The sequence below is a fragment of the Arachis hypogaea genome, chromosome 18, assembly GCF_003086295.3.
Source record: "Arachis hypogaea cultivar Tifrunner chromosome 18, arahy.Tifrunner.gnm2.J5K5, whole genome shotgun sequence".
NCBI lineage: Eukaryota > Viridiplantae > Streptophyta > Magnoliopsida > Fabales > Fabaceae > Arachis > Arachis hypogaea.
Window position 1 is genome coordinate 77,010,306 of NC_092053.1, and position 9,082 is coordinate 77,019,387.

Genomic DNA, 9,082 nt, shown 5'->3' on the forward strand with positions numbered 1-9,082 from the left:
AATTTTCGAAAATTCTCTTTCTCTCTCATCTCCTTCTATTTATTTATTCATCTACTAACACTTCTCTTCATCTCACATCTCTGCTCTCCTCACCCTTGTGTTTCTTTCCTTACATTACATTCTTTTCTTCTTCTTTTCTTCTACTCACACAGGGATCTCTATACTGTGGTAAAAAGGATCCCTATTATTATTATTTTTCTGTTCCCTCTTTTTCATATGAGCAGGAGCAAGGACAAGAATATTCTTGTTGAAGCAGATCCAGAACCTGAAAGGACTCTGAAGAGAAAACTAAGAGAAGCTAAATTACAACAATCCAGCAAGCACCTTTCAGAAATTTTCGAACAAGAAGAGGAGATGGCAGCCGAAATAATAATAATGCAAGGAGGATGCTTGGTGACTTTACTGCACCTAATTCCAATTTACATGGAAGAAGCATCTCTATCCCCACCATTGGAGCAAACAATTTTGAGCTGAAACCTCAATTAGTTTCTCTGATGCAGCAGAACTGCAAGTTCTATGGACTTTCATCTGAAGATCCTTTTCAGTTCTTAACTGAATTTTTACAGATCTGTGATACTGTTAAGACTAACGGAGTAGATCCTGAAGTCTACAGGCTCATGCTTTTCCCTTTTGCTGTAAGAGACAGAGCTAGAGTGTGGTTGGACTCTCAACCCAAAGATAGCCTGAACTCTTGGGATAAGCTGGTCACGGCTTTCTTAGCCAAGTTCTTTCCTCCTCAAAAGCTTAGTAAGCTTAGAGTGGATGTTCAAACCTTCAAACAGAAAGAAGGTGAATCCCTCTATGAAGCTTGGGAGAGATACAAGCAACTAACCAAAAAGTGTCCTTCTGACATGCTTTCAGAATGGACCATCCTGGATATATTCTATGATGGGTTGTCTGAATTAGCTAAGATGTCATTGGATACTTCTGCAGGTGGATCCATTCACCTAAAGAAAATACCTGCAGAAGCTCAAGAACTCATTGACATGGTTGTTAATAACTAGTTCATGTACACTTCTGAGAGGAATCCTGTGAGCAATGGGACGCGTCAGAAGAAGGGAGTTCTTGAAATTGATACTCTGAATGCCATATTGGCTCAGAACAAAATATTGACTCAGCAAGTCAATATGATTTCTCAGAGTCTGAATGGAATGCAAGCTGCATCCAACAGTACTCAAGAGGCATCTTCTGAAAAAGAAGCTTATGATCCTGAGAACCCTGCAATAGCAGAGGTAAATTACATGGGTCAACCATATGGAAACACCTATAATCCCTCATGGAGAAATCACCCAAATCTCTCATGGAAGGATCAACAAAAGCCTCAACAAGGCTTTAATAATGGTGGAAGAAACAGGTTTAGCAATAGCAAGCCTTTTCCATCATCCACTCAGTAACAGACAGAGAACTCTGAACAAAATACTTCTAATTTAGCAAACTTAGTCTCTGATCTATCTAAGGCCACTGTGAGTTTCATGAATGAAACAAGGTCCTCCATTAGAAATTTGGAAGCACAAGTGGGCCAGCTGAGTAAAAGAGTCACTGAAATCCCTCCTAGTACTCTCCCAAGCAATACAGAAGAAAATACAAAAGTAGAGTGCAAGGCCATTGAAATGACCATCATGGCCGAATCCAAGGAAGAAGGGGAGGACGTGAATCCCAAGGAGGAAGACCTCCTGGGGCGTCCAGTGATCAATAAGAAGTTTCCCTCTGAGGAACCAAAGGAATCTGAGGCTCATCTAGAGACCATAGAGATTCCATTAAACCTCCTTATGCCATTCATGAGTTCTGATGAGTATTCTTCTTCTGAAGAGAATGAGGATGTCACTGAAGATCAAGTTGCCAAGTACCTTGGTACAATCATGAAGCTGAATGCCAATTTATTTGGTAATGAGACTTGGGGAGATGAACCTCCCCTGTTCACCAATGAACTAAATGCATTGGATCAACTGAGATTGCCTCAGAAGAAACAGGATCCTGGAAAGTTCCTGATACCTTGTACCATAGGCACCATTACCTTTGAGAAGGCTCTATGTGACCTTGGGTCAGGAATAAACCTCATGCCACTCTCTGTAATAGATAAACTGGGAATCTTTGAGGTACAAGCTGCTAAAATCTCATTAGAGATGGCAGACAATTCCAGAAAATAGGCTTATGGACAAGTAGAGGACATATTAGTAAAGGTTGAAGGCCTTTACATCCCTGCTGATTTCATAATCCTAGATACTGGGAAGGATGAGGATGAATCCATCATCCTTGGAAGACCCTTCCTAGCCACAGCAAGAGCTGTGATTGATGTTAACAGAGGTGAACTAGTCCTTCAATTGAATGAGGACTCCCTTGAGTTTAAAACTCAAGGACATCCTTCTGTAATCATAGAAAAGAGGCACAGTAATCTTCTCTCAAAACAGAGTCAACCAGAGCCCCCACAGTCAAACTCTAAGTTTGGTGTTGAACTTCCATATCCAAACTCTAAGTTTGGTGTTGGAGAGTCTCAACAATGCTCTGAACATCTGTGAGGCTCCATGAGAGCCCACTGTCAAGCTATTGACATTAAAGAAGCGCTTGTCAGAGGCAACCCAATTTTTATTTATCTAATTTTATTTTTATTGTTATTTCATGTTTTATTAGGTTCATGATCATGTGGAGTCACAAAATAAATATAAAAATTGAAAATGGAATCAAAAACAGCAGAAGAAAAATCAAACCCTGGAGGAAGATCTCACTGGCGTTTAAACGCCAGTAAGGAGCATTTGTCTGGCGTTCAACGCCAGAACAGAGCATGTTTCTGGCGTTGAACGCCAGAAACAAGCAGCATCCCGGCGTCCAGACGCCAGAAATGCGCAGTGAAGAAGAGCTGGAGCTGAACGCCAGAAACAAGCATCTGGCTGGCGTTCAACGCCAGAAATATGCTGCATCTGGGCGTTGAACGCCCAGAACAAGCATCAATTCGGCGTTTAAACGCCAGAATTGCATGCAAAGGCATTTTACATGCCTAATGGGTGCAGGAATGCAAATCTTTGACACCTCAGGATCTGTGGACCCCACAGGATCAACTCAGCATCTGTGGACCCACAGGATCCCCACCTACCTCCACTCACTCTCTTCCCTCTTCTCAATTTTCATCCTCTCTTCCCAATAAACACTCTTCCCCAAAACTCTTCACCAATCACCTCAATCTCTCTTTCCTATCACCACTTTACCACTCACATCATCCACTCTTCCCCATAAACCTACCTCATAAACTCCACCTACCTTCAAAATTCAAAATCAATTTCTCACCCAAAACCCACCCTTATGGCCGAACCTTACCCCCCTCCCTTCCCTATATATAGCCCTCCATTCTTCCTCATTTTCATACCACACAACCCTCTCTTCTCTTCTTGGCCGAATACACCTCTCCCTCCTCTCCTCCATATTTTCTTCTTCTTCTTCATCTATTCTTTCTTCTCTTGCTCGAGGGCGAGCAAAATTCTAAGTTTGGTGTGGTAAAAGCATAAGCTTTTTGTTTTTCCATTACCATTGATGGCACCCAAGACCAGAGAATCCTCTAGAAAAGGGAAAGAAAAGACAAAAGCTTCCACCTCCGAGTCATGGGAGATGGAAAGATTCATCTCCAAAGCTCATCAAGACCACTTCTATGATGTTGTGGCCAAGAAGAAGGTGATCCCCGAGGTCCCTTTCAAACTCAAGAGAAATGAGTATCCGGAGATCCGACATGAGATCCATAGAAGAGGTTGGGAAGTTCTAACAAACCCCATCCAACAAGTCGGAATTCTAATGGTTCAAGAGTTCTATGCTAATGCATGGATCACAAGGAACCATGATCAAAGTAAGAACCCGAACCCAAAGAATTATCTCACCATGGTTCGGGGGAATTACTTAGATTTTAGTCCAGAAAGTGTAAGGTTGGCATTCAACTTGCCAATGATGGAAGAGAACGCACGCCCCTACACAAGGAGAGTCAACTTTGATCAAAGGTTGGACCAAGTCCTCATGGACATATGTGTGGAAGGAGCTCAATGGAAGATTGACTCAAAAGGCAAACCGGTTCAACTGAGAAGACTAGACCTTAAGCCTGTAGCTAGAGGATGGTTGGAGTTCATTCAACGCTCAATCATTCCCACTAGCAACCGGTCTAAAGTTACTATAGACCGGGCCATCATGATCCATAGCATCATGATTGGAGAAGAGGTGGAGGTTCATGAGATTATACCTCAAGAACTCTACAAGGTGGCTGACAAGTCCTCCACTATGGCAAGGTTAGCTTTTCCTTACCTCATTTGCCATCTATGCAATTCGGCTGGGATTGACATAGAAGGAAACATTCCCATTGAGGAAGAGAAGCCCATCACTAAGAAAAGGATGGAGCAAACAAGAGAGCCCATTCATGGAGCTCAAGAGACGCATGAAGCTCATCACCATGAGATCCCAGAGATGCCTCAAATGCATTTTCCTCCACAAAACTATTGGGAGCAAATCAACACCTCCCTAGGAGAATTAAGTTCCAACATGGGACAATTAAGGGTGGAACATCAAGAGCACTCCATCATCCTTCATGAAATTATAGAAGATCAAAAAGCAATGAGGGAGGAGCAACAAAGACAAGGAAGAGACATAGAAGAGCTCAAGGACATCATTGGTTCCTCAAGAAGGAAACGCCACCATCACTAAGGTGGACTCATTCCTTGTTCTTACATTCTCTGTTTTTCGTTTTCTATGTTAAGTGCTTATCTAAGTTTGTGTCTTATTACATGATCATTAGTATTTAGTAACTTTGTCTTAAAGTTATGAATGTCCTAGGAATCCATCACCTTTCTTAAATAAAAAATATTTTTAATTCAAAAGAACAAGAAGTACATGAGTTTCGAATTTATCCTTGAACTTAGTTTAATTATATTGATGTGGTGACAATGCTTCTTGTTTTCTGAATGAATGCTTGAACAGTGCATATGTCTTTTGAAGTTGTTGTTCATGAATGTTAAATATGTTGGCTCTTGAAAGAATGATGACAAGGAGACATGTTATTTGATAATCTGAAAAATCATAAAAATGATTCTTGAAGCAAGAAAAAGCAGCAAAGAACAAAGCTTGCAGAAAAAAAAAAGAAAAAAGATAGCGAAAAAAATAGAAAAAAAAAAAGAGAGAGAAAAAGCAAGCAGAAAAAGCCAAAGCTCTTAAAACCAAAAGGCAAGAGCAAAAAGCCAATAACACTTAAAACCAAAAGGCAAGGGTAAATAAAAAGGATCCCAAGGCTTTGAGCATCAGTGGATAGGAGGGCCTAAAGGAATAAAATCATGGCCTAAGCGGCTAAACCAAGCTGTCCCTAATCATGTGCTTGTGGCGTGAAAGTGTCAAGTGAAAACTTGAGACTGAGTGGTTAAAGTCAAGGTCCAAAGCAAAAGAAGAGTGTGCTTAAGAACCCTGGACACCTCTAATTGGGGACTTTAGCAAAGCTGAGTCACAATCTGAAAAGGTTCACCCAGTTACGTGTCTGTGGCATTTATGTATCCGGTGGTAATACTAGAAAACAAAGTGCTTAGGGCCACGGCCAAGACTCATAAAGTAGCTGTGTTCAAGAATCAACATACTGAACTAGGAGAATCAATAACACTATCTGAACTCTGAGTTCCTATAGATGCCAATCATTCTGAACCTCAACGGATAAAGTGAGATGCCAAAACTATTCAAGAGGCAAAAAGCTACAAGTCCCGCTCATCTAATTGGAGCTATGTTTCATTGATAGTTTGGAATTTATAGTATATTCTCTTCTTTTTATCCTATTTGATTTTCAGTTGCTTGGGGACAAGCAACAATTTAAGTTTGGTGTTGTGATGAGCGGATAATTTATACGCTTTTTGGCATTGTTTTTAGTATGTTTTTAGTAGAATCTAGTTACTTTTAGGGATGTTTTTATTAGTTTTTATGCTAAATTCACATTTCTAGACTTTACTATGAGTTTGTGTGTTTTTCTGTGATTTCAGGTATTTTCTGGCTGAAATTGAGGGACTTGAGCAAAAATCAGATTCAGAGGTTGAAGAAGGACTGCTGATGCTGTTGGATTCTGACCTTCCTACACTCAAAGTGTATTTTCTGGGGCTACGGAACTCAAAATGGTGCGCTTCCAATTGCGTTGGAAAGTAGACATCTAGGGCTTTCCAGCAATATATAATAGTCCATACTTTGGCCGAGTTTAGATGACGTAAAAGGGCGTTGAACCCCAGTTCTATGCTGCTGTCTGGAGTTAAACGCCAGAAACACGTCAGGAACCAGAGTTGAACGCCAGAAATACGTTACAACCTGGCGTTCAACTCCAGAAAGAGCCTCTGTACGTGTAACATTCAAGCTCAGCCCAAGCACACACCAAGTGGGCCCCGGAAGTGGATTTATGCATCAATTACTTACTTCTGTAAACCCTAGTAGCTAGTTTAGTATAAATAGGACTTTTTACTATTGTATTAGATATCTTAGGACGTCTAGTTCTTAGATCATAGGGCTGGCCATTCGGCCATGCCTGAACCTTTCACTTATGTATTTTTTAATTGTAGAGTTTCTACACTCCATAGATTAAGGTGTGGAGCTTTGCTGTTCCTCATGAATTAATGCAAAGTACTACTGTTTCTCTATTCAATTCAACTTATTCCGCTTCTAAGATATTCATTCGCACTTTAACATGAATGTGATGAACGTGACAATCATCATCATTCTCTATAAACGCGTGCCTGACAACCACTTCCGTTCTACCTTCGATTGAATGATTATCTCTTAGATCTCTTAATCAGAATCTTCGTGGTATAAGCTAGATTGATGGCGGCATTCATGAGAATCTGGAAAGTCTATACCTTGTCTGTGGTATTCCGAGTAGGATTCTGGGATTGAATGACTGTGACGAACTTCAAACTCGCAAGTGTTGGGCATAGTGACAGACGCAAAAGGAGGGTGAATCCTATTCCAGTATGATCGAGAACCTCAGATGATTAGCCGTGCTGTGACAGAGCATTTTGACCATTTTCACAAGAGGATAGGATGTAGCCATTGACCACGGTGATGCCTTCAAATGATTAGCCATGCAGTGACAGCGCATAGGACCATTTTCCAGAGAGGATGAAAAGTAGTCATTGACAATGGTGATGTCCTTACATAAAGCCAGGCATAGAAAGGAGTAGGACTTATTGGATGAAGACAGCAGGAAAGCAGAAGTTTAGAGGGACGAAAGCATCTCTATACCTTTATCTGAAATTCTCACCAATGATATACATAAGTATTTCTATCTTTATTTTCTATTTTGTTTATTAGTATTTTCGAAAACTCCATAATCAATTATTATCCGCCTGACTAAGATTTACAAGATGACCATAGCTTGCTTCATACCAACAATCTCCGTGGGATCGACCCTTACTCACGTAAGGTTTTATTACTTGGACGACCCAGTGCACTTGCTGGTTAGTTGTATCGAAGTTTTGAATAAAAAATGATTTATTAAGACGTGTGTACAGAGTTTTTGGCGCCGTTGCCTGAGATCACAATTTTGTGCACCAGACAGCTATGTTACATCCTATCGGGAGGTAATGCGTCTGAGGGAGGAGTTGGAGTCTGCCCGAGCTGATTACTCCGAGCTCCAAGGTCACCTTGTCGGCAGCGTGAATGCTGCTTATGAGAACCTGAAGGAGCAGGTTCGAATTCTGGCTCCCGAGGTCGATCTTTCTCTCTTCAGCCTGGACAATGTTGTGAGGGATGGTAAGATTGTCCCAGAAGACCCGGATGATGATGATGTCGAACCTCCCCCTGCGCCTACCGCCAAAGTGTCAACTTCTTCAGTTCCTTCAGCTGAGGTCGATCATCCCGTATCCAATCCGGACTGTCAAATCCTGAATCGAGATGATGGGACCGTGGATGCTGTGCCCATTCAGACTCGCCCTCCTTCTCCCCGTTCTGATGCTACCGGAAAGGCTTTTGATGCTTAACTGAACTTTTTTATCTTTATTGTGTGGATAGCCCGGCTTGTGGGATTTTAAACTCTTTATTTTGTAAATTGTATTTTGCTGACTGTTGACACTTATTTAGTTGCTTGTTTAGCAACCTTAGGCTAAAAAACAAAAAATAGCTTCCAAGTTCTTGTGGCTGATTTGGGTAGCCCCTTTGAATTTTGTTTTTATCACAACTTCGCGCCTTCAGTATCATATCTATCTTTATCTCGTCTTAGGCACTTTTTTTTTGCTTTTGGCTTTGATTCCTTTTGAGGTAAAAATCCTGTTATTTTGGACCTTTTGTGGGGTCTCTGGAAAGTATTACTTTTGCAGCCTTTGCACTCTATGTGAATCAACTTCATCATGTCGGGCCCTTCTAAGTTACCTTTGTAATCCTCTTTTTTGGACCTTGTTTAGGTCCCTTTCAGGGATTACGTTTGTAACTTTTTCGTTTTGGGCCTGACTTCGTCATGTCGGATCAAGTTATTTCGTAATCCTCTTTCTTGGACCTTGTTCAGGTCTCTTTCAGGGATTACTTTTATATCTTTATGTGTTGGACCGACTTCGTCATGTCGGATCAAGTTATTTCGTAATCCTCTTTCTTGGACCTTGTTCAGGTCTCTTTCAGGGATTACTTCTATAACTTTGTGTTTTGGGCCGACTTTGTCATGTCGGGCCCTTCTAAGTTACTTTTGTAATCCTCTTTCTTACACCTTGTTCAGGTCTCTTTTAGGGATTACTTCTATAACTTTGTGTTTTGGGCCGACTTTGTCATGTCGGGCCCTTCTAAGTTACTTTTGTAATCCTCTTTCTTGGACCTTGTTCAGGTCTCTTTCAGGGATTACTTCTATAACTTCGTGTTTTGGGCCGACTTCGTCATGTCGGACCCTTCTAAGTTACTTTTGTAATCCTCTTTCTTGGACCTTGTTCAAGTCTCTTTCAGGGATTACTTCTATAACTTTGTGTTTTGGGCCAACTTTGTCATGTCGGGCCCTTCTAAGTTACTTTTGTAATCCTCTTTCTTGGACCTTGTTCAGGTCTCTTTCAGGGTTACTTCTATAACTTCGTGTTTTGGGCCAACTTCGTCATGTCGGTCCCTTCTAAGTTAAAGTAATCCT

At 41.1% G+C, this 9,082-nt stretch overlaps 1 non-coding gene across 1 annotated transcript; it reads right to left on the reverse strand.

Annotated features, from left to right (window-relative positions):
• Positions 1-749: 749 nt before the first annotated feature.
• LOC112773348 (small nucleolar RNA R71) lies at positions 750-857 on the reverse strand. The gene has a single exon (XR_003187903.1). It is a non-coding gene; the product is annotated as a small nucleolar RNA R71 (small nucleolar RNA).
• Between the last annotated feature and the right edge of the window lie 8,225 nt (positions 858-9,082).